Below are 24,208 nucleotides of genomic sequence, written 5' to 3' on the forward strand. Positions count from 1 at the left end.
TTTTTTTTCTATTTGCCATTTCACAACTTTGTCAGTTACATTTTCTGGTGAAATTCACCAATTTTTGGGTGTGATGTACCACTGCTATACGTATCAGACCCGTAAAAAAAAAAAATTGTCAGTTACATTTTCGGTTGAAATGTAAAATTTTTTGGGTGTGATGTACCACTGCTATACCTAGTAGACCGGTAAAAAAATAAAATAAAATTGTCAGTTACATTTTCAGTTGAAATTCAACAATTTTTGCGTGTGATGTACCACTGCTATACTTATTACACCGGTAAAAAAAAATAAAAAATTGTCAGTTACATTTTGGGTGAAATTCAGCTATTTTTGGGTGTGGTGTACCTCTGCTATACCTATTAGAACGGTAAAAATCTATATATAAAATTTTTAGCTACGTATTCTGGTGAAATTCACCAATTTTTGGGTGTGAAGTACAACTGCTATACCTAGTGGACAGGTTAAAAAAATAAATAAATTGTCAGTTACATTTTTGGGTGAAATTCACAAATTTTTGGGTTTAAAATACCCCTCCTCTACCTAGTTGACAGCTTAATAAATTTCAGTAATTTTTATTTTACATTTTCGGGTGACAATAAACAATTTATTTCTGTCATAGACCCCTGCTCTACCAAGAAGACAGGTTAATAAATGACTGTAATCTTTCCTCCTACTCCATATGGGCCTCGTCCTCCTAGATCAAGATTATTATTTATTATTTTTACGTATTTTATGTTATTTAAGGTCATTTCCCTATCCACATTTGTGGACAATTATTTTTATTTTTTTACTGGTCTACGAGGTATAGCAGTGGTACATCACACCCGAAAATTGGTGAATTTCACCAGAAAATGTAATTGAATTTTTTTTCTTTTTAACGGTCTACTAAATATAGCAGTGGTACTTCACACCCCAAAATTGGTGAATTTCAACAGAAAATGTAACTGACAACTTATTTTTTAACCTGTCTACTAGGTATAGCAGTGGTACTTCACACCCAAAAATTGGTGGATTTCCCCAGAAAATGTAACTGACAAAGTTGTTAAATGACATAAAATAAAATACGTACAAATGAAAATAAACAATTGATTTATGAGGTGGAGTCCCATATGGAGTAGGAGCTTGAGGAGGCGGTGGACATAGCGGTGTAGGTGGAAGCGGTGGTGGAGGACAAGGTAGCCAACACAGGTTTTAGATTTTTATTTTATTTTTTTAAATTAGGGCACACTCCAAAAGTGTGTGAAATATCAAAAATACAACAATGAGCAATTGCGGTGCAGTATAACAATGGCTCCTTAGTGCCGGTATACATGTCCATTCTGCACAAGGTTTCAGACAAGCCCTGTGAGATACATGCCTGGTTCTTTTGAATGTGAGGTTGTCCACATTGGCTGTGGACAGGCGGCTGCGCTTCTCTGTGATGACGCCCCCTGCTGTGCAAAATACACGTTCAGATAATACACTGGCTGCAGGGCAGACCAGCACCTCCACGGCTTTAAGGGCAAGCTCAGGCCATGTGCCCAATTTGGAGACCCAGAAGTTGAAGGGGGCAGACCCGTCATTCAGTATGAAGGCGTGTCCACACATACTGGTCCACCATGTTGCTGAAATGCTGCCTCCTGCTAAGACGTTCCATATCAGCTGGTTGTGCTGGTTGTTGTGGCGTGCTGACAAAGCTTTTCCACATTTCGGACATGCTAACCCTGCCTTCTGAGGTGCTGGTGGTGCCCCAGCTGCGTTGACGACCTCTTCCTCGTCCTCTGCCTTTGCCTTGTACTTCCACTGTGCTGCCGCTGTCAGGTGAGAATGCCACCAGCAGCGTGTCTACCAGCGTGCGCTTGTACTCATGCATCTTACGATCACACTCCAGAGACGGAATTAAGGACAGTATGCGTTGTCCTTGTAACGGAGATCCAGTAGCGTGGCCACCCAGTAATCAGCTCAAGTTAGAATGTGGACAACTCGGCGGTCGTTGCCGAGACACTGCAGCATGTAATCGCTCATGTGTGCCAGGCTGCCCAGAGGCAACGAAAAGCTGTCCTATGTGGGAGGTGTATTGTCTGTGTCCTCTGTATCCCCCCAGCCACGCACCACTGATGGCCATGAGCTCGTCTGCATACCACCCTGCTGTGAACATGGTTACCCCTCCTCCTCAATCTCCTCCTTCTCATCCTCCACCTCGTCATCCTCCAGAACTGTGCCCTGGCTGGACAATGGTGTACCTGGCATTTGTGGGTGCAGGAACCCACCCTCGGAGCCACTTGTAAATGACTGGCTGGAAACCCTACGAAATAATCCCTTTTCCTCCTCCTCCTCCTGTGCCACATCCTCTTCCATCATCGCCAGCAGCGTTTTTTCAAGGAAGCATAGAAGTGGGATAGTTACGCTGAGAATGGCATTATCAGCACTGGCCATGTTGGTGGAGTACTTGAAACAGAGCAACAAGGAGCACAGGTCTCGCATGGAGGCTCAGTCATTGATGGTAAAGTGTTGCTGTTCCACCGAGCGACTCACCCGTACGTGCAGCAGCTGAAACTCCACTATCGCCTGCTGCTGCTCGCACAGTCTGGCCAGCATGTGCAAGCTGGAGTTTCACCTTGTGGGCACAGACAGCATGTGCACACCATTCATACAGGGTGTGACAGAAAATACCTTGCAGATAAAAAAAAATCTATTTAATATTTTTCTGTGACATAATCACATTTGCAAGCCCGTGTGTGTCAGGCCCACACAGACTCAAATACCTTGCAGATAAAAAAATTCCATAATTTTTTTTTCTGTGATATAATCACATTTGCAAATTGCAAGCCCGTGTGTGTCAGGCCCACACAGACTGTATTGTGGCCACTGGCTAGGCCTCCACTCATACCGTTACTGGGTGTCGTTCACTAAAATACCTTGCAGATAAAAAAAATTCTATAATTATTTTTTTCTGTGATATAATCACATTTGCAAATTGCAAGCCCGTGTGTGTCAGGCCCACACAGACTGTATTGTGGCCACTGGCTAGTGGCTAGGCCTCCACTCATACCGTTACAGGGTGTCATTCACTCAAATACCTTGCAGATAAAAAAAATTCTATGAAAAAAAATTCTGTGATATAATCACATTTGCAGATTGCAAGCCCGTGTGTGTCAGGCCCACACAGACTGTATTGTGGCCACTGGCTAGTGGCTAGGCCTCCACTCATACCGTTACAGGGTGTCATTCACTCAAATACCTTGCAGATAAAAAAAAATCAATAAAAAAAAATTCTGTGATATAATCACATTTGCAAATTGCAAGGCCGTGAGTGTCAGGCCAACACAGACTGTATTGTGGCCACTGGTTAGGCCTCCACTCATACCGTTACAGGGCGTCATTCACTCAAATGCCTTGCAGATAATAAAATTCTATCAAAATGTTTTCTGTGATATAATCACATTTGCAAATTGCAAGCCGGTGTGTCAGGCCCACACAGACTGTATTGTGGCCACTTGCTAGTGGCTAGGCCTCTACCCATACCGTTACAGGGTGTCATTCACTCAAATACCTTGCAGATAAAAAAAATGCAATAAAATTTTTTTCTGTGATATAATCACATTTGCAAATTGCAAGGCCGTGTCAGGCCAACACAGACTGTATTGTGACCACTGGCTAGGCCTCCACTCATACCGTTACAGGGTGTCATTCACTCAAATACCTTGCAGATAAAAAAAATTCTATAATTGTTTTTTCTGTGATATAATCACATTTGCAAATTGCAAGGCCGTGTGTGTCAGGCCCACACAGACTGTATTGCGGCCACTGGCTAGGCCTCCACTCATACCGTTACAGGGTGTCATTCACTCAAATACCTTGCAGATAAAAAAAATTCTATGAAAATTTTTTCTGTGATATAATCACATTTGCAAATTGCAAGTCCGTGTGTGTCAAGCCCACACAGACTGTATTGTGGCCACTGGCTAGTGGCTAGGCCTCCACTCATACCGTTACAGGGTGTCATTCACTAAAATATCTTGTAGATAAAAAAATTATATTAAAACATTTTCTGTGATATTATCACTTTTGCAAATTGCAAGCCCGTGTGTGTCAGGCCCACACAGACTGTACTGTGTCCACTGCCCACAACTTATATAGGGTGGCACAGTACCTTGCAGGCATAAACCACTTATCTAAAAAACAAATTAAGGCAGAGGCAGGCCATCCCGCATGGGCCGTCGTGGTTATGGTGCTGTGATTTCCACTGGCACTGGAATAATGCCCAGTGTTCAGAGGCCACGTACCCTGAACCCAAATAATTCGGAGAAAATAGTTGACTAGCTTACACAGGACACCCAATCTTCAACAGCTTCCGCTAAGAACCTTGACGCACCATCCTCCTCCAGCTCAGCTTTGGTCACCACTCTTCCGCCCACCGCCACCACCACCACTACCACAAAAGCTACCACAGCCGCTTCACTTGATCCCTCAGAGGAGTTATTTACACATCAGTTGGATGAAATTAGTGATGCGCAACATTATTGCCAGGGGATGTAGATAACAGGGATATGTCTCAGTCAGGCAGCATTACACACATGGACTTACAGTGTGATGATAATGATGATGATGTTGTACCCGCTGCTGCTTACTTTGCTGAGGTGTCAGATACAAGTGAAGTGGTTGATGATGACAATGTGTCCGTGGATGCCACATGGGTGCCTGCTCGAAGAGAAGAAGAAGAGGGGGAAAGTTCAGAAAGGGAGACAGAGAGAAGGAGGAGACGAGTTGGAAGCAGGGGGAGGTCGTCGCAAGGAGCTAGTGGCACAGTTAGACAGCATGTATCGGCACCAGGGGTCAGCCAGACAGCACGCCAATCAACGCATGCTGTTGCCACCACCAGAATGCCGTCATTGCAAAGCTCAGCAGTGTGGCATTTTTTTTGTGTGTCTGCCTCTGACAACAGCGATGCCATTTGCATCCTGTGCCTGGGAAATCCAACACCCACCTAGGTACAACTGCTCTGCGAAGGCACATGATCGCACATCACAAACGCCTATGGGATCAACACATGATGACGAGTAGAAGCAGGACACAAGCTCAAAGCCATCATCCTTCGCCTGGTCCAGCATCTTCAGCCACGTCAACCACTGCTGTCCTCCTTGCCCCCTCTCAACCACCCGCCACTCCGCCTCTCACCTTCAGCAGTTCCATCTCATCTGCCCACAGTCAGGTGTCTGTAAAGGAAATGTTTGAGCGTAAGAAGCCAATGTCACAGAGTTACCCCCTTGCCTGGCGTCTGACAGCTGGCTTGACGGAACTCTTAGCCCGCCAGCTTTTACCGTACCAGCTGGTGGAGTCTGAGGCCTTCAAAAGATTTTTGTCGCTATTGGGACACCACAGTGGAAGGTACCCGGACAAAATTCTTTTTTCAAATAAGGCAATCCCAAACCTCTACTCAGTGATTGAAAAGGAAGTCATGGCATCTCTGGCATACAGTGTTGGGGCAAGGGTCCATCTGACCACTGATTCCTGATCTGCAAAGCACGGTCAGGTATATCACCTACACTGCGCAATGGGTCAACCTGCTGACGGCTGCCAAGCATGGAATGCGTGGCTCTGCAGCGGAGTTGGTGACACCGCCACGACTTGCAGGCAAGCCTACTGCCACCTCCTCTACTCCTCCTACTCCATCCTCTTCCATAACCTCCTCGGCTGAGTCCTCTTCTGCTGCGGCGTCTGGCTGCACATCAACTGAATCCCCCCAGCTCCCCAGGGGCTATTCCACATCCCGGATACGACAGTGTCGCGCTGTCTTAGGGTTGACTTGCCTGAAAGCAGAGAGCCACACCGGACCAGCACTCCTGTCTGCCCTGAACGCACAGGTGGATCAGTGGCTGACCCCGCACTAACTGGAGATCGGCAAAGTGGTGTGTGACAATGGAAGCAATTTTTTGGCGGCATTGAATTTGGGCAAGTTGTCACATGTGCCGTGCATGGCACATATGTTGAATCTCATTGTGCAACGCTTTGTGTCTAAGTACCCAGGCTTACAGGACGTCCTCAAGCAGGCCAGGAAGGTGTGTGGCCATTTCAGGCGTTCCTACACGGCCATGGCGCACTTTTCACTCCATCATTCTGACTTGAGCTAATGATAAATCATGCCCACTATCTTCCACTTCTAGGTCAGGGCTAGGTTGAAGGCCCTGGGAAACCCTGCTAACAGAGTCATCAAAAAGCAGAAGAGACTGCTGCATGACTTGTGGCTCAGACTGATTGGCTGATTTGCAAGGGTGTGAGGTGAAAGACTGATGGACATCGGCTGCAGGTGCCAACTGTGGTCTTTCAGCATGAGACTGGGTGGAATACAATGTAAAGGAACTGGAGCCACTGTCAGCAACCCAAGTACTTGTTCAGGCCTCACCATTCGTAGAGCCGCATTAGGCCTGACCAAATACCACTGCAGGTTCTGTCACCTATTCTCACCTGAGGAAGGGGTTTGACTTCTGCGTGTAGCTGGCACAGATCGACCACATCCTCTCCCTGCAACAGGAGCTTCACCAGCAGCACCACGACCTGGGCCACGTCCCTTATTTGACGCTCTCCTCATATTTCTCAAATTTAGGATCATGCCCTAAATGGGTGTTTAATTAATAGTAGACTAGAATGACAGTATGTACAGGGTGTATCTCAAACGCCGTGAACCAGACTAGGCCGTAATTAACTGCTACCCGACCGCCTAACGCAGGATTGCCTGCTGCGGGTGGTCGGGTTATTCCTCCTGGACGCACGAGACACGAGATGACGCACCAAGCCGGCCCGCACATGCGCAGTGCGGGCCGGGAATCGTCGCAGGAGAAGTTCGTCACCAGCCTGCCAACCAATGATCATCGCTGGCAAGCTGGTGACTTTTGAAAAATCGAATCAAAAGCCATTTAACTCACTATATTTATAAATATAGTGTGTTAAATGGCTTCTGTGCTCTCTGGCGGGTCTTTTTTCGTCGGTTGGTCCCAGCAGAGAGCACAGATAAACTGTGAGTGCATAAAACACCACACATTTAGCCCCAGATCACCCCCATCACCCCAATTAACCCCTTGATCACCCCTGTCAATTACTAGTGAAAGGGAAAAAAGTGATCAGTGTAAACTGTCACTTTTTTTTCCACTAGTATTGACGGTTAGTTTTTAGGTTAGTTTAGGCCCCTTTGTTAGGTAGTTAGCGTTGGTTAGCGCCCAGTCCACCGCACCACAATCACTGATTCGCTGATTAGCATATCGCTAATCAGCATTGGTACTTTTATAGTATCTGTAAGTGATCAGAACTGTGGTCAGATCTATAAATAGTATTAGTGTCACCTTAGTTCGCCCTCCACCAAAAACGCAGTGTTTGCCCGATCAGGCCTGATCGGTCGCCCACACATGCGTTCACCCACGCCCGCCCCGCCGCAGTGACAACATTTTTATTTATTTTTTATCACTGCGCAATCACTACACAAGCGCTGCGGCGATAAAAAAATCAGTTTTTATATTTTTTATCAATCGCAGCGGCTTCCTGTACTTCGCTAGCCTCCCATTTGTAAGACAGGCTTGCTTTTTTTTCTTGGGTAGTCTCAGGGAATACCCCCTAAATTTAGTTGACCAAATGGCAAGTAAGGGGTATTCTTCTGAAGAGGCCTACAGGCTTCTGACCCAGTCGGATGAGGAATGGGAACCCTCATCTGAAGAATCCAGCGGGTCAGAATACGAACCTGTAGAAAGCAGTGTCAGTCTGACCCAAAGTTCGGACGATGAGGTTGAGGTCCCTGATACCACCAGGTGTACCCGACCCTATGTTGCTAGACCACAGGTTGCGCAGGATCCGCTGTCGGATTACGTGGTGAGGCATACACCAGCAACGCAGCCCTTCCTGGACCTAGTACCAGCACTGTAGAACATGGTGAAGTGGAGAGCAACAGAAGGGCAGTTGAAGCTGGTACGGTGGCACGTGCATTAGTTCCCCGTCGCAGCCACAGCACAGACAGGCCCGTAGAGCCCCTAGAGTCCCTGAGGTGCTGGCAAACACTGATTGGCATCCCCCAACTTCAGCCGCACCAGTAGTTCCCCCTTTCACTGCCCAGTCTTTAGTTCGGGTTGAGACAGCTCAGATCGGATCGGCACTGTTTTTTTTTTAGCTGTTCTTGACTGCGGAGCTCTTGGACTTAGTCGTGGCAGAAACAAACCGGTATGCCACTCAATTTATGGCCGCCAACCTGGGAAGCTTTTATGCCAAGTCTTTCCGGTGGGAATCCGTCCAAGTTTCGGTATTTAAAACTTTTCTGGGCCTTCTCCTCAACATTGGCCTGACAAAAAAGAATGAATTGCGGTCATATTGGTACACGAACCCAATTCATCACATGCCCATGTTCTCTGCTGCCATGTCCAGGACACGATTTGAGACCATCCTTCGTTTCCTGCACTTTAGTGACAACAGCACCTCTCGTCCCAGAGGCCACCCAGCTTTTGACCGGCTCCACAAAATTCGATACATTTTACCGGGCGCCTTGGCTTCAAACAATATATCCCAAGCAAGCGCGCCCGGTATGGGGTAAAATTGTATAAGCTCTGTGAAAGGGCCACAGGCTATACACACAAATTTCGAGTCTATGAGGGTAAAGATCAGACCCTAAAGCCGGTCGGTTGCCTTGACTACCTAGGGAGCAGTGGGAAGACAGTCTGGGACTTGGTGTGACCCTTATTTGGCAAGGGGTACCATCTTTATGTGGACAATTTCTACACAAGTGTGCCCCTCTTCAAGCATTTGTTTCTAGAACAGATTGGCTGCTGTGGCACTGCGCAACCTAGTCGCCGGGGCTTCCCCCAACGGCTCGTTACCACCCGTCTTGCAAGGGGGGAGAGGGCTGCCTTGTGTAATGAAGAACTGCTCGCGGTGAAATGGAGAGACAAGTGTGACATTTACATGCTCTCCTCCATTCACGCAGACACGACAATACAAATTGAACGAGCAACCAGTGTCATTAAAAAGCCCCTCTGTGTCCACAACTATAATTTTCTCATGGGAGGGGTGGACTTCAATGACCAGATGTTGGCTCCTTATTTACTTTCCCGCAGGACCAGATGCTGGTATAAGAAGGTGTCTGTATATCTAATTCAATTGGCGATGTACAATAGTTTTGTTCTCTACAGTAAGGCTGGGAGAACACGATCCTTCCTCAAATTTCAGGAAGAGATCATCGAGAACCTCTTGTATCTAGGAGGTTCCGTGGCCCCAACCACCAGTGTAGTGAGCCGTCTACACGAGCAACATTTCCCCAATGTCGTTGCTGGTACCTCAACCCAAGTGTCACCCCGAAAAAGATGTTGTGTCTGTAGCAGGAGTGGAATAAGGTGTGAGACCCGCTATTTCTGTCCTGACTGCCCTGACCACCCTGCCCTATGCTTAGGGGAATGTTTCCGGAAGTACCACACACAGGTACACTTAGTATAGGGATTGCGTTACACAGGACAGGCACACAGGGCTCTTAGGGCCCTTTCACACAGAGCTGCTGCAAACCGCTCCTTTCACCTGGGACAAAGTGCATAATGTACTTCGCCACATCTCTGGGCGATTTGCGCTTTGCACATTGTCCCATGGGGAAGGAGAGGTTTGTCCTATAAAGGTAGAAAAAATAAATAAAAATCACAGGTAAGCAAAAAAGTTAATGTTCCAAAAGTTCAATAAAGTTTATAAAAGTTAATGTTCTGTTTCAAATGTTACATAAAGTTAATGTTAATAAATGTATTGTTTTTTTTTTTTTACCTTCTAGGTGGACCAACCGATCGACCAGCTGCAGCACTGATGTGCATTCTGACAGAAGCATTGCGCTACTGTCAGATTACACAAAAGTCTGTGTATGTAGCGCTGCAAGACAAGATTTCTACTCTGCAGTAAAAAAGATACGTTTGCCGAGGCTTATGAGCTGAGGGGCGGTGTTCATATGCTTTGGCAAACACTTTGTATATAAAAAAAAAAAAAATTCCAGCAATGATTTATTCATCCACATCGATTGATGTGAATGGAGAAATCGGGTTTGCCAGGGCATACGGGCTGAGCGGGTTTGGATGTTGGGTGGAGCTCCTATGTCCTGGCAGATGCCTTTCCCCTCGTTTTTTTGTGCACATTTTTGTGCAGAGATTTTTTCATCCACATTGATCGATGCGAATGAAGAGGCTGAACGGAAAAAAAAATCTCATTACCCGTATGCTCAATATAAGGAGAATTGCAGAGACTCCTAATGCTGGCCATACATGTAATGATTGTGGAGACCCTCAAATGCCAGGGCAGTACAAACACCCCAAAAATGACCCCATTTTGGAAAGAAGACACCCCAAGGTATTCGCTGAGGGGCATATTGAATCCATGAAAGATTGAACTTGTCACACATCTGGTATTGCCGTACTCAGGAGAAGTAGGGCAATGTGTTTTGGGGTGTCTTTTTACATATACCCATGCTGGTTGAGAGAAATATCTCTCTAAAAGACAACTTTTCCCATTGTTTTATACAAAGTTGTCAGTTGACAGAGATATTTCTCTCACCCAGCATGGGTATATGTAAAAATACACCCCAAAGCACATTGCCCTACTTCTCCTGAGTACGGCGATACCACATGTGTAACACTTTTTTGCAGCCTAGGTGCACAAAGGGGCCCAAATTCCAATGAGTATCTTGAGGATTTCACAGGGCATTTTTTACGCATTTGGATTCCAAACTACTTCTCATGCTTAAGGGCCCCTAAAATGCCAGGGCAGTATAAATACCCCACAAGTGACCCCATTTTGGAAAGAAGACACCCAAAGGTATTCCGTGAGGGATATGGTGAGTTCATGTAAAATTTTATTTTTTGTCACAAGTTAGTGGAATATGAGACTATGTAAGAAAAAAATTAAAATAAAAAAAAAAAAAATTTCCGCTAACTTGTGCCAAAAAAAAATATATTCTAGGAACTCGCCATGCCCCTCACGGAATTCCTTGGGGTGTCTTCTTTCCAAAATGGGGTCACATGTGGGGTATTTATACTGCCCTGGCATTTTAGGGGCCCTTAAGCGTGAGAAGTAGTTTGGAATCCAAATGCATAAAAATGCGCTGTGAAATCCTAAAAGTACTCATTGAAATTTGGGCCCCTTTGCGCATCTTGGCTGCAAAAAAGTGTCACACATGTGTTATCGCCATACTCAGGAGAAGTAGAGCAATGTGTTTTGGGGTGTATTTTTTACATATACCCATGCTGGGTGAGAGAAATATCTCTGTCAAATGACAACTTTGTATAAAAAAATGGGAACAGTTGTCTTTTAGAGCGATATTTCTCTCACCAAGCATGGGTATATGTAAAAAGACACCCCAAAACACATTGCCCTACTTCTCTTGAGTACGACAATACCACATGTGTGACACTTTTTAGCAGCCAAGATGCGCAAAGGGGCCCAAATTCCAATGAGTACTTTCAGGATTTCACAGGGCATTTTTACGCATTTGGATTCCAAACTACTTTTCACGCTTTAGGTCCCCTAAAATGCAAGGGCAGTATAAATACCCCACATGTGACCTCATTTTGGAAAGAAGACACCCCAAGGTATTCCGTGAGGGGTATGGTGAGTTCATGTAAAATTTTATTTTTTGTCACAAGTTAGTGGAATATGAGACTTTGTAAGGAAAAAAATAAAAATAAACATTTTTCGATAACTTGTGTCAAAAAAATAAAAACTTCCATGAACTCACTGTGCCCATCAGCGAATACCTTAGGGTGTCTACTTTCTGAAATGGGGTCATTTGTGGGGTGTTTCTACTGTCTGGGCATTGCAGAACCTCAAGAAACATGACAGGTGCTCAGAAAGTCAGAGCTGCTTCAAAATGCGGAAATTCACATTTTGTACCATAGTTTGTAAATGCTATAACTTTTACCCAAACCATTTTTTTTTTTTTTACCCAAACATTTTTTTTTTATCAAAGACATGTAGAACAATAAATTTAGCGAAAAATGTATATATGGATGTCATAAAAAAAAAAAAATTACAACTGAAATTGAAAAATGTCATTTTTTTGCAAAAATTTGAGTCTGTCATTGTTCCACTCTGTGGTCTCATCATGCCGCTGCCACCTTCAGACTCTGTCATTGTGCCACTCTGTGGCCTCCTCATGCTGCTGCGACCTCCAGATTCTGTCATTGTGCTACTCTGTGGCCTGCTCATGATGCCGCCACCTCTCCAGAGTCTGTCATTGTGCCACTCTGTGGCCTCCTGATGCTCCCACCACCTCCAGATTCTGTCATTGTGCCACTCGGTGGCCTCCTGATGATGCCGTCACCTCCAGACTCTCTCATTGGGCCACTCTGTGGTCTCCTCATGCTGCCCCCACCTCCAGACTCTGTCATTGGGCCACTTGGTGGCCTCCTGTGGATCATAAAAGGAGAGAAAGTATAAAGGACAAATGCAACTTCTCATCTTTTTTTAATGCACTCCTGATTTTGGCTTCCAAAACTGCATGCAGAAACCTGATCATGTGGCTGTACTCTTACCCAAATCTTTGTGCTTGCAGACAGGGTTGATAAAGGTAATAGGGTAGGGCTTGGGATGCATGGGAACATCATATTCCATTGGCATGCCATTTCTGCTTCCTGACTGCGTGGTTGTACCCTTATACAAGTATATTAATTAATTACATAAATTGCAATGCCTGGCTAAATAAACAAATATATCACCATACACAAATGGTTCCATAATGAGTGGCAATGTATGATTAACCTCTTCTGTTTTGGGCCTTAATGGCCAAGTATTTTTTCATTAGTTTATTTTTGCATTCCAATAACTGTTTCTGGGGGAATTAAAAAAACACTGCATTTATGCCATTGGCCTTTAACATATCAAATGTTGCAATATTCACTTTTCAGCATAAAGAATTTTATAACTTAAATATATATGGGGTCATGTATCAAAATGCATCTATATAAGCTTAAGTCACATAGCGCTGCACGTCACTCTGCTGTTACAAGTGTAGGGAGAGGATGCTGCTGGACTTGTGATTTCCGGGAGAGAATAGGAGAGAATCTAACTCAGTGATCTACCGAGAAATAGTTGTGTGGGTGCAGGACACAATCGTTTTACCCTGCCCAGAGGCCATTGACCAAAAAAAAAAAAAAAAAAGTTTTATAATTCTGTTAGTTAGGTGGGTGGCGGCTGCAGCGGACATTTTATGCAAGCTCAGTGCATCAGCACTGACATCTGAGCTTTTGGGACATTGCAAATCACCATTTATTTTGGGCAAACTACAACATCTGGATTAGTCAGTGTGCAATTTAAGGTAGAAATACACCCATCATTTTCTGGGGTTTTAAAAACACACTTTTTTTTCTCCAAAAAACACTATTTTCCAGATCTGCAAGTGTTAAATTCAAGTTTAATATATACAGCTTTCATTTTCTGTTACAAAAAAAAGGCTTTGTTGGCAATCCACAACATCTGGATTAGTCTTTAAAGTAGAAATACACCCATCATTTTCTGGGGTTTTAAAAACACACTCTTTTTTTAAAAAAACTGTATTTTTCAGATCTGCAAGTGTTAAATTCAAGTTTAATATATACAGCTTTCATATTCTGTTACCAAAAAAACACAATTTTGGCAATCTACAACATCTTGATTAGTCAGTGTGCAATTTAAGCTAGAAATACGCCCATCATTTTCTGAGGTTTGAAAAACACACTTTTTTGACAAAAAACACTATTTTCAGTCCTTGCAGCATCAGCACATGTGAAATTACAGGCTTATATGCTGCTGTCAAACTCAGTTGTTAAACAAACACTCGTTTGGGCACAAAAACTTAGTTGGCAGCCTTTGATGCAGATGTTATTGTGAGATACACCCTTAATACATTTGGGTTACATTCAGAGAGTTTGCCTCCTGTTGCTTCCTCCTCCTACTCCGCTTCCTCATCCTCTATCAGCTCCTCATCCGGTCAGCGTAACACCTTCACCACCAACTTCAGCACAGCCAGGGGTAAATGTCAGCAGGCAGTTTTAAAATGTATCTGTTTGAGGGACAAACCCCACACCGCGCAGGAGCTGTGGACAGGCCTTGAACAACAGACCGATGAGTGGTTTGTGCCAGTCAGCCTCAGGCCCGGACTGGTGGTGTTCAATAATGGGTGAAATCTCGTAGCAGCTCTGGGACTAGCCTGTTTGACGCACATCCCTTGCCTGGCGCATGTGCTGAATTTGGTGGTGCAGAGATTCCTTAAAAATTACTCCGACATGTCTGAGCTGCTGATAAACTGTGGTCTGTCTGTGATTGCTTTCACGTTCTCACCCTGCTGCTGCTCGCCTGTCAGCGCTGCAGCGTAACTTCGGCCTTCCCGCTCACCGCCTTATATGCGACATGTCCACAAGGTGGAACTCCACCTTGCACTTGCTGGCCAGAGTGTGTCAACAGCAGCAGGCGATAATGGAGTTTCAGCTGCAGCACACACAGGTGAGTCGCTCTGCGGAACAGCACCAGTTCACCACCAAAGACTGGGCCTCCATGCGAGACCTGTGTTCCTTGTTGTGCTGTTTTGAGTACTCCACCAACATGGCCAGTGCCAATAACGCAGTTTCTCAGCGTTAGGCCTCTTTCACACTACAGTATGTTGAATTCAGTGTTTTGCGTTCCGTTTTTCACGGATCCGTTGTTCAGTTTTTTTGCTTCCGTTGTGGTTCCGTTTCCGTTCCGTTGTTCCGTTCCGTTTTTCCGTATGGCATATACAGTATACAGTAATTACATAGAAAAAATTGGGCTGGGCATAACATTTTCAATAGATGGTTCCGCAAAAAACGAACGGATACGGAAGACATACGGATGCATTTCCGTATGTGTTCCATTTTTTTTGCGGACCCATTGACTTGAATGGAGCCACGGACCGTGATTTGCGGCCAAATATAGGACATGTTCTATCTTTTCAATGGAACGGAAAAACGGAAATACGGAAACGGAATGCATACGGAACACATTCTGTTTTTTTGCGGAACCATTGAAATGAATGGTTCCGTATACGGACCGTATACGGAACGCAAAAAACGGACCGCAAAACGGAAAAAAAAACCGGTAGTGTGAAAGAGGCCTTACTATCCCACTTCTAAGCCTCCTTAAAAAAAAAATAGGAGGAGGAGGAAGAGGGATCATTTCATAAGGTTTCTGGCCAGTCATTCACAAGTGGCTCCGAGGGTGGGTTCCTGCACCCACAAACGCCAGGTATACAATTGTCCAGCCAGGGCATAGTTCTGGAGGATGACGAGGTAGAGGATGAGGAATAGAAGATGAATGCGGAGGAACCATGTTCCCAGCAGGGTGGCACCCAGACCAGCTCATGGCCATCACTGGTGCATGGCTGATGGGATACAGAGGACACAGAGGATACACCTCCCACAGAGGACAGCTTTTCGTTGCCTCTGGGCAGCCTGTCACACATGAGCGATTACATGCTGCAGTGTCTCCGCAACAACCGCCGAGTTGCCCACATTCTAACTTATGCTGATTACTGAGTGGCCACGTTGCCGGATCCCTGTTACAAGGAAAACATACCGTCCTTAATTCCCTCACTGGAGCGTGATCGTAAGATGCGCGAGTACAAGCGCTCGCCGGTAGATGCGCTGCTGGTGGCATTCCGACCTGACCACGGGGGCACAGTGGAAGCACAAGGTGAAGGCATGGCCAAAATGTGGAAAAGCTTTGTCAGCACGCCACAACAACCAGCACCACCAGCTGATTTGGAACGTCTTAGCAGGAGGCAGCATTTCACCAACATGGTGGAGCAGTATGTGTGCACACGCCTACACGTACTGAATGACGGGTCTGCACCTTGGAGGTGCTGGCCTGCCCTGTAGCCAGTGTATTATCTGAACGTTTGTTTAGCACAGCAGGGGGTGTTATCACAGACAAGCCCAGCCGTCTGTCCACAGCCAATGTGGACAAGCTCACGTTTAATAAAGAGAACCAGCCGTGGATCCCACAGGACTTGTCCGTACCTTGTGCAGAATAGACATGTATACCGGCCTTAACCAGCCATTGTTATACTACAGCGCAATTGCTCATTCTTGTATTTTGGATATTTCAAACTCTTTTGGACTGTACCCTAATTAAAAAAATTAAAATAAAATTTAAACCAAATAACAGTGTGGGCTACCTCGTCCTCCTCCACCGCTGCTTCCACCTACACAGCTACATCCACCGCCTCCTCAAACTCCTACTACATATAAACCTCCACCTCATAAATCAAGTTTTTTTTTTATTTGTACGTATTTTATTTTATGTCATTTTCAGGTGAAATGTTACCAATTTTTGGGTGTAATATACCACTGCTATACCGAGTAGACAGGTAAAAAAAAATCACTAATTTGTCTGTTACATTTTAGGGTGAAATGTAACAATTTTTGGGTGTGATATACCACTGCTCTACCTAGTAGACAGGTTAAAAAAATTCACTGATTCGTCTGTTACAATTTTGGGTTAAATTCACCAATTTTTGGGTGTGATATACCACTCCTATACCTAGTAGACAGGTAAAAAAAAAAATCACAAATTTGTCTGTTACATTTCTGGGTGAAATTCACCAATTGTTGGTTGTGATATACCACTGCTATACCTAGTAGACATGTAAAAAGAAATCCCTAATTTGTCTGCTACATTTTCGGGTGAAATTCACAATTTTTTGGCTGTGATATGCCCCTGCTCTACCTAGTTGACAGCTTAATAAATTTCACAAATTTTTCTGTTACATTCTTGGGTTGACATTTTAAAATTTTTGCCGTGAATAAACCCCTGCTCTGCATAGGTGACAGGGACCGAAATTTTAAAAAATAATCTGTTTATTGGTGGGTGACATTAACCCATTTCTGGCCATGAAAAACCCCTGCTCTGCATAGGTGACAGGGACTTAAATTTCTAAAATCTGTCTTTAATTGGCCCTTTCATTCGATCCTTCTGCTTTAATAATTTGTCCCACATTTCCGCTTTATCCCATTGCAGCCATTGATCTCCCTTGGATGAGGTCTCCCTTTCTCACACTCCCTCTCCGGTGTGGAACGCTGATTCACCGATAAGCATGATCAACATGGTAGGCTCAGAAAAGAGCATTGAAAGTTGATAGAGAAGATATCTAAATTAAGATTAAATAATTGTAAAGATCCCCCCAAAACTAAAAATGGCATTAACCCTGCCAAACTAGGAGTTTCAGGCAATTCTAGTGCATGCGAAAATGTATTACGCAGTGCGCAACAGAAAGAACAAAACCACAAGGAGACAGAAGGGGCCAAAGACATTAATCATCGGTCTACCAATAAAGATGAAAATTTATCCAATACAGATCAACATGCAGCAACTTTGAGTCCAAATTTTCCACATCAGGGTATGCGAGGGGTACAGAGGGATCCTCAAATAGAAAAGATCATAAAAGTAATATCGAATATGCCTCAAAAAAGAACACCACTAAAAAGAGGCTACATCGAGGACACAGAGGTAGTAGAAGGGGAAAGGAACCAGACCCAGAAAGAAAAAAAGTGCAAAGGGACACAATAGGAATATTTAACTTAAGTAGGTATCCTCTTTCAGAAGAAGAAAAAAATCATTCTGTAAAAAGGGTTGAAATTTGCTCCCAGCAATGGGATCAATAAATTTGGCCTATTCCTAGACATCCATAGGTACATCAGAAAATTAAATATAGCAAAATACCATCTTAACATCCAGCCCCCGCAGGTAACTAATAGTGAAAAAATAGTGGGGGTCGCACATACTGACCTCCGCAACAAATCGAAGTTTTGCCCTAAGAATAAAAACAATGAGTGCATAGATGCCTTCAAAAGGAGTCTTTTGAATGGTCTAGACTAGAGAATATTAACAACAAACAAACAAAACATAATCTCTCCTATAAAGAAAAGGAGGCTTTAAAAAAAACTAGAAAAAAATGACCAAATTGTCATAAAACCTGCCGACAAAGGGGGGGGGGGGGGGGTGGTTTTAATGGATGTGGAACAATATACGTCAGAAATGAATAGACTATTGTCTGATAAGGACACCTACTTGGTACTTAAAAATAACCCACTAAATATTTATAAAAAAGAACTTGATATCATACTGAAGAGGGGCTTACAGAGTGATGTTTTAAACAAAAAAGAGTTTGACTATCCTTCCATCAAAAGTCACACCGGTCATATATTTCTTACCCAAAATGCACAAAGATCCTGTACATCCTCCTGGGAGACCTATTGTTTCGGGGATAGATTCCCTGAACAGTAGAGTCTCGGAATATATTGACTATTTTTTGCAAAAACATGTAACAATGGCCCCCTCCTACCTAAAAAAATTCTGCCAGTGTCATTAGTCTGATTGAAGAAATTGGATTACCACAAGGTACCATCTGGCTGGCCACAGTCGATGTCTCCTCCTTATATACCTGCATACCACAAGAACTAGGTATAAGAGGAGTTAGAGAAGCTCTGGATAGCGATGCCCAGATGGGGACAGCACAAAAGAACTTCGTTTTGGACTGCGTAACTTTCTGCCTCACCCACAATTACTTCTTATATAGTGATCAGTTCTATCTCCAGCACTCCGGCCTGGAGATGGGGCGAAATTCGCCCCCAGCCTTGCAAATCTGTTCATGACCATGTGGGAAAGAGGAAGGATAGATACGATCCTCAATAAAGATCTTGGAAGGGGACGACTTTTAATTTGGCGCAGATACATCGATGACTGCCTCCTCATCTGGTCAGGCGAAAAAGAGGGACTCGAGTCCTTCATAACGGACATTAATAAGAATCATTTTAACCTCAAGTTTACCAGTCATATTAGTGACACCTCTGTTGATTTTTTAGATTTAGTCATCTTTATAGAAGACAATAGGCTTAAAACTAAAACTTTTTTTAAGACTGTAGATGTTAATACCTACATTGAATTAAATAGCTGCCACCACCCTTCCTGGCTAAGGAATATTCCTAAAAGCCAGTTTCAACGAATTTCTAAGAATTGCACTAAACTAGAAGATTATAGGGAACAGGGACAGATGATAAAAACTAGATTTCTTGAAAAGGGATACCAAGAAGATCTTTTGGATCACTGTAAAAGAGAAATAGAAGACAAGCGGTACATCACCCTAATTCTAGTAGACAAAAAAAGTGAAGAAAAAAAGAAAGATTCTAGATATATGTTCATAACACAATACAATAACCAAGCGGGCCATATCAAACAGATGATCAATAAAAATTGGCACATACTCAAAAATGATCCTGTTTTGAGTAAGGATCTGCCAGAGAAACCCCCTTTAGTTTTTAAAAGAGCTAGTAACCTTACAAATAGGTTAGTGCATAGTGCTAGCTTTGCTACCAATAAAAAACAGCAAATTGCACACAAGAGCAAGTTCACATGGTGCGGTTTTTGCATGCTTGCATAGTTTAAAATCCTTTTAATGATGTTTGAACAATAGGTCCGCGTTGTCTATGATAGGGAGATGTAGGTCTCAAACACAATTGTACTAGGTTTTAGATCTTATTTTAGTAACTATTTATTTACTTTTCTAGCCTATCTGCGTGCGGGGGAGGATAGTATGTATGTGTGTGTATGTATATTTTAGAAGAAACTGCTATTTGAAAAGTCTCATGACGCCCAACAGGGGAGGATCCCTGGATCCTTTAACAGGGGAGGATCCCTGGATCCTTTATTTACAGCTGTATCCACTTAGGAATACACGCCCCAGACGAAGCATCATGGCGAAACCCGGGTCGGGCACTGTGTACTTGTTTTAACTTGCTCCAAAACTTGCGTTCTTTGTGAGTATAATAAATCCTTTTTATTCAACACTGTGGTACGTACTTCACTATTGGTTGACATCTTTTCTCCGAGACCTTGAAGAGTGTGGAGTTCGGTGATATCCTGCCAAAGTGGTGCTCAATTTTGGGATCCTGCTTGTGCTTGTGCAAGATTTCACATAAGCGGCTAAGCACCCTGTCCGTCCGTGTGGTCTAGTGAACGACATCCAAGGTGTGCAGTTCCTGGTTGGATGACAGCGCTGAGCCTGCTTTCTACGCCTAATATCATCTGAGTCTTGTGAGTATAACCTGTTTTCAGGGGACACTCCTTTTGAGAAGTTACTACACCATAGTGCGGTTTCTATTTTATTTCAGATTTCCACACCGCAGCTGTGTTTAATGTATTTGGATGAACCTATTTGACTGAAGATTTTCATAGACAAAAGAACACAAATAATTTTTGGGCTTTAATTATTAAGCATACTCTCCTGCAGGGCAATCCTTTTTTCCTATTTCATTGTGTGGACTATTTCTACTCACTTGTGTCCTGGATTTTGCAGCGCTAGAGGGTAAAATATCTGAACAGGAATTGTACCTTATAGGTTAAAAAAATTCACTGATTTGTCTGTTACAATTTTGGGTTAAATTCACCAATTTTTGGGTGTGATATACCACTCCTATACCTAGTAGACAGGTAAAAAAAAAAATCACAAATTTGTCTGTTACATTTCTGGGTGAAATTCACCAATTGTTGGTTGTGATATACCACTGCTATACCTAGTAGACATATAAAAAGAAAGGGAGACCTCATCCAAGGGAGATCAATGGCTGCAATGGGATAATCGTCACAGGGAAGTGCGATCAGGCAGAAGTTATCTAGTCAACAAAGGGCCTCTCCTGGCTAACGTTTCCAAATCCAAAATACCCCAGCGACATTCCCTATAATTTTTTATTAATCATTCCAATAACAGGGCATCTTAAGAGTCCTGTATTGGTATTTATCATCACTACCCCCCTGAGTCGGGAGTGGGTAATTGACACGTGCCCCCTCCTTTCCTTCAATTCTTCTGCTTTAATAATTTGTCCCACATTTCCGCTTGATCACAATTCAATTTCATCCATTGATCTCCCTTGGATGTGGTCTCTCTTTCTCACACTCCCTCTCCGGCATGGAACCCTGATTCACCGCTAACCGTGATCAACTTGGTAGGCGCAGAAAAGAACACCGAAAGTTGATAGAACAGATATCCAATTGGATCATGAAAATTACGGGGACGTGCGACATGGTGGGGCAGTATGTTTGCACACGCCTACACGAACTGACTGATGGGTCTGCCCCCTGCAACTTCTGGGTCTCCAAATTGGGCACATGGCCTGAGCTTGCACTTAATGCCTTGGAGGTGCTGGCCTGCCCTGCAGCCAGTGTATTGTCTGAACGTGTATTTAGCACGACTAGAGGGGGTTATCACAGCTTATATTTCCCAATGTTTTAAGGTGTACCCTAATTTAAAAAAATAAAAATGAATTTAAAACCAAAAAGCAGTGTAGGCTACCTCCTCCTCCTCCACCGCCGCTTCCACCTACACCTCCACATCCACCGCCTCCTCAACCTCCTATTCCTTATGGACCTCGTCCTCCTAGATCAAGATTTTTATTTTTACGTATTTTATGTTATTTAAAGTAATTTCCCAATCCATATTGGCACTTGCCATGCTCTTAATCACATTTTGATGCCATTTGCAGCCCTCTAGCCCTTTCCATTAAATTTTTACAGCCATTTTAGTGCTCAAATGTTTGGGGCCCCATCGACTTCAATGGAGGTCGGGTTCGGGGTCAAATTCGAGTCCCAAACTCAAACTTTTTTGTGAAGTTTGGCCGAACCCGTCGATCCTTAACATCCAGGTATCCGCTCAACTCTATCCACTTCGTCAACTTCAATTCGCTCATCTCGGTGCTCAATGCTTTTAGGTAATAATTTTATATTTGGGCCCTTTTCCTTTTTTGTTATTTTGAAAATATGCAAGGTGCCCAAACCTTTGCATACCACGATAGATAGATAGATAGATAGATAGATAGATAGATAGAATTGCAAAGAGGACAACAGCACAGTTAAAAAGTGTGAAAACGGTGCCTTGGGAATAAACGGGTCTTCACCCTTTCACCACAATTGGAATGCTGCCTCACTTTTTGTTTTTTAGATAAATTGATAGATAGCACACAATAGCACTAATTTATCTTCCCTGCAATTCATATACAAAGTTGGCTGAAGGGCAGAGATCTGACAAGCATTATGAAATATCATAAATGATTAATAACAGGGCTTGCCTATGCCCTCCTAAATGTGTTAATTATACACAAGCAATGTCAGTCTATACTGTTCTGAGTCACCCAAAAGGATACTTCCATACCATTATTCTTTTACAGACAGAATCTACATGGCAAGAAAATTTATTTCAATAACAGCATATGTTAAGCAGCCATATACAGTAAATGTGCTCTATATACGTAGAGGATATTATTATTCTTTCTATGTTGAATAATGTGTTGAACACCACTGGGGGGCACCACAGCCCAATGTAATGATTAAGCAAAGCGTTTTGAACACATCAACCATAAAATAAATATATTAATGTAGCATTGAAATTAGCTTTGGGCAGTTTGTTTTGGCTAAACAAGAGAACATTTTGTGAAAACTTGAATGAATATATACATGTGTAATTTATAGCCAGAAAGAAAATGAAGATTTTCTTACATTGCCTGTCATATCAATTTTAGCTAACCAGGAAACTTAGCTAACCGGTGAAAAAGACTAATCTAATAGATTATATAGAATAACAGTGGTAAGTGCTATTTGATGATTAATAATAATTGTACAAATAAAATAGAGGCTATAAAATGTATACATTGATCAGCCATATTAAAATCTAATATTGTGTAGATCCCCCCAGTGCAGCTAAAACTGTTCTTACCCATTGAGGAATGGATTTCACAAGACCTCTGAAGGTGGCATAAAGACACCAAGATGTTAAAGGGGTTGTCCACTTTTTATTAAGTGGTGGGTAGAGTATCCTCACGTCTACTGATCAGCTGTTCGGCAATAGCTTTGGTGCCAATAGTAGACAGCTCCATCTACTATGTAGTGGTCTGTCACTGCAGCCATTGAAGTCATTTAGTAAAATGTGAACAACCCCTTTAACAGCAGATTCGGAAATCATGCTTGTTTTTTTTTATAACATACCACAGACGATTTAGATCTGAAGCCATTTGGAGTCAACACCTTGAGATCTTTGTTGCTCGTTTTCTTGAAACATGTTTGTAGTGTGGTAGGGCATGTTATCCTGCTGAAAAAGGCCACTGCTGTCAGGGAATACCATTGCCTTCAAAAGGTATACTTGGTCTGTAACAAAATTTAGGTACCTGACAGCATGAATGACAGGAGCTAAGGTTTCCTAGCTTAATATTGTCCAGACCATCACAGTGCCTCCATCGGCCTGTCTTCTTTCCATATTGCAACCTGAGGGGTTAACATTATCTCCTTATGCATACCACGGTCACGTGTTGCCATCATCGATTCTACTTTGCTGTCAGGATATGCTCTGACCTAGTCATCTAGCCATCTGAATTTGGTACATGTCAAACTCACTCAGACCTTAAAAAACTTGCCCATTTCTTTAAAGCACATTTACCAAGTTTTAAGCCAGTTTATTGGGAAAAAAATGTCATTTTTTGCTATTCTCACCACTTTTTTTTATAAGGTGAGGACCCATGCAAACACATTTACACTCTCTGCCAGCTCATAGCTAGTATAGATTTCAGCTTGTCGCAAGTCAACAAATATATTACGCAGTCTAATCCTCTTAATATATTTGATGCATCTTACCGCCTCACTTTTTTTTTTACTTTATAAAATGGCAGTATTAAGTAAATGTGCCCCAGTAACTTCAAGAATTGACTGTTCACTTGCTGCCACTGGTATCATTGGAACAAGATAATCAATGTTACTTCATCTGCCAGAGGCTTTATTGTTATGAGTAGAGTTGAGCGAACACCTGGATGTTCGGGTTCGAGAAGTTCGGCCGAACATCCCGGAAATGTTCGGGTTCGGGATCCGAACCCGATCCGAACTTCGTCCCGAACCCGAACCCCATTGAAGTCAATGGGGACCCGAACTTTTCGGCACTAAAACGGCTGTAAAACAGCCCAGGAAAGGGCTAGAGGGCTGCAAAAGGCAGCAACATGTAGGTAAATCCCCTGCAAACAAATGTGGATAGGGAAATTAATTAAAATAAAAATTAAATAAATAAAAATTAACCAAAATCAATTGGAGAGAGGTTCCATAGCAGAGAATCTGGCTTCCCGTCACCCACCACTGGAACAGTCCATTCTCAGATATTTAGGCCCCGGCACCCAGGCAGAGGAGAGAGGTCCCGTAACAGAGAATCTGT

Source organism: Bufo gargarizans, chromosome 2 (genome assembly GCF_014858855.1).
Source record: "Bufo gargarizans isolate SCDJY-AF-19 chromosome 2, ASM1485885v1, whole genome shotgun sequence".
In the NCBI taxonomy this organism is placed as follows: domain Eukaryota; kingdom Metazoa; phylum Chordata; class Amphibia; order Anura; family Bufonidae; genus Bufo; species Bufo gargarizans.